This window comes from Diachasma alloeum, unplaced genomic scaffold, assembly GCF_001412515.2.
Source record: "Diachasma alloeum isolate Michigan unplaced genomic scaffold, Dall2.0 Dall_scaffold_00214, whole genome shotgun sequence".
NCBI lineage: Eukaryota > Metazoa > Arthropoda > Insecta > Hymenoptera > Braconidae > Diachasma > Diachasma alloeum.
In genome coordinates this window covers 1,129,004-1,131,819 of record NW_021680379.1, presented here as the reverse complement: position 1 = coordinate 1,131,819, position 2,816 = coordinate 1,129,004, and the positions used below count along the sequence as shown (strand labels likewise).

At 39.0% G+C, this 2,816-nt stretch overlaps 1 long non-coding RNA gene across 1 annotated transcript; it reads right to left on the bottom strand.

Annotated features, from left to right (window-relative positions):
* Positions 1-1,961: 1,961 nt before the first annotated feature.
* Positions 1,962-2,435, bottom strand: LOC107037189. Its single transcript, XR_001460812.1, has 2 exons — positions 2,368-2,435; positions 1,962-2,288 (listed from the first exon to the last, which is right to left on the bottom strand). It is a non-coding gene; the product is annotated as an uncharacterized LOC107037189 (long non-coding RNA).
* Between the last annotated feature and the right edge of the window lie 381 nt (positions 2,436-2,816).

The window sequence follows — 2,816 nt, the reverse complement described above, 5'->3', positions numbered from 1 at the left end:
CGAGTCCTTTAAACATCTGACTCTTGTGAACCTTAAGACACCTGATCCTTGCTACGTTTAACCCTCAAGACGTCTGATCCTTGAAGCAACTGACGCCGTGCTCAGATTGAGATCAAGGTGATCAAATCCTAATCTGATAGTGTTTATTTCTGGATGCCCTGCTCAAATTGACATAAGTGTGATAGAATCTGAACCTGATCAGATTCATCTCAGGATATTCTGCTCAAATTGCAATCAGAGTGACCAGATCCGCACCTGATCAAAGTGATTTCAAGCTGCCTGGCCGCAGAAACACCGGATCAGTGTTTCACCAGATTTTGATCAGGTTTCACATGATCAGTCGAACCTGACTACAGACGGATCCATTTCTGGCGACAAGTGGTCTGAGCGGAATTTCCACTCGAGAAACGATAAAGCGGCCGAGAGTGGGGTCGCAGCGTTAGAGTGTCCGAGAAGGGGATTAGGGGAAAACGAGCAACTACTAACGGACATGCTCTAGCAACCCGAGTGGAAATTCCGGTTATGTCTTGATCAAGTTTGGATCAGGTTAGACCTGACCACTGATCAGGTATTGATCAAGTTGACGGATCCGGTCTTGATCAGACATGTAACGCCTCTGACCAATTCGGATTTGATCAGGATAAATGGATCCAGAATTGATCAAGTCAACTGTATGAAAATCGGATGACCTGTCTGTCAGTATCAATAACAATTATCAATGATAATTAACAAAACAAAAGAATTCAATTCTTTCACCGTAGACCGCCTCTCTTAATGAATCTCTACTGTTATTAACTCTGAAAAAGCTTATTATTTTTCTACGGATGCTGAGGATCGAACCGGGGACCCTATGATTGCTATCCTATGCTCTAACCACTACGCTATCACGCTATTACTATTGAGGAAACTGTACATTGCCTATATGGTTTGTATTGGGGTATTCGTTGAATTTACGATTATTCCTGATCTCGCGGATATCGCGATCAATTAAATTTTGATTTATGTCATGAATGAATAATAATAATGATAATAACAATAACACTAATAAATAAATAGACATTTGGTGATTTTTTTTCTCAAGATCATTCACGTGTAAGTTTGATACTCCTCTAATACGTATTTATGCCATCATCCCTCCCTTCTGTACATGTGAGAAAGGCTGACTGTTAATTAAATTGATTAATTAAATTAAATTCATTAAATGAAATTAATTTAATTTATTTTAATTATAGTATAATGATCCTTTTTGAAGATTGAAAATAATTATTGATAATGACTGATAAAACTTAAATTGAAAAGTATAATAATAGTTAATTAAATTATCCGAAAAGCTTAGTAAAATTAAGGTCAGCTGGACCGGATCTGAATCTGATCAGTTTCTGTTCAATTGACCCCGTTCAAATGCTTATCAAAGACATCAAATCGGAATTTGATCAAATTGGGGTCAGGCAGCCGACCTCAGGGTGAGATCGTGCCTACCTGATCAAAACTTGATCTGAATCATCCAGCAGTTTTTCGGATCCAATCTACTGGATCAAAACTTGGTCAGGTTTTCATCAGGCATCATCTGATCATGTCTACTTGATCAGAACTTGATCTGAACCCGCCTGTAGTTTTTCGGATCCGATCTGCTGGATCAGAACTTGGTCAGGTTCTCATCATGCATCATTTGATCATGTCTACCTCATCAGAACTTGATCAGAACCCGCCTGTAGTTTTCTGGATCTGCTGGATCAGAACTTGGTCAGGTTCTCATCAGGAATCACTGGGTTCAGGTGGAAATGAAGCATCAGGTGAGCCTGAAGCAATTTCCACTCGGGAAGAGTTTACCGTATACCGAAGGTTATTAGTACGGCAGATGAAGAATGTCAAAATCTTCATACACCACATGACCCATATTTATAGGATGAGTTTTGAAAACATGACATACGATGCGGAAATCAATAATTGCACAATTGTTGTAATTTTGCCAACATTCAATTTATTTCATTTTCTCCCAATTAATTTCAAAAACTTTCGACAATCCACTTTTCCTTCCCTTCTACCAAAATCCATCTATTTTTCTCCAACTTATCCCCTCTACGCAGTTTTCGGATGAGATGAATGCTTAGGTCTCATCAGAGTCACGGGATCCCAATCCTCTCCAAGGTTCTCCTTGAGCTCGGGATTCTTTGAAATAATCTGTCGCATTGTGTTTCCTAACGCTTCATAGAAAAGGTTGTTGAATAGTTGTTGACCAGTGAGAGTTGGACCAATGAATTTTGGAGGTTCCATCGTCGTTGCGTCCGCTGTATTGAACAGAAAAAAGAAAATATTAGATTACAAACGTTGGATCTACTACAAGAGCATGAATGATAAGAAAAAAACCTTTAGTTGCTGCTTCCTTAAGTTTCTCCGCCTTTAGTTTTTCCTCCTTGAGTTTCTCTTCTTTTGCTTTTTCCTCTTTAAGCTTCTCTTCTCTTGCTTTTTCTTCCTTGAGTTTCTCCTCTTTTGCTTTTTTCGCCTTAAGTTTTTCTTCTCTTGCTTTTTCCTCCTTAAGTTTCATCTCTTTTGCTATTTCCGCCTTAATTTTATCCTCTATTTCCTTTGCCTCCTTGAGTTTATCCACTCGTGCCTGCGCTTCATCTCTCACTTTTTTTGCTTGTTCTAAGTCAGAAGCAGAATTCTTCCTCCCAGAATGAGTCACCTGTTCTGTTGTAGAATTTAAACTTCTTGGAGCCACTTCCCCCATAGATGACTTATCCTCTTTTTCTCCCGGATCGCCTGAAAAGAGGCCATTGATTGGTCAACTAGACAATAATCAAGTAACTCACATT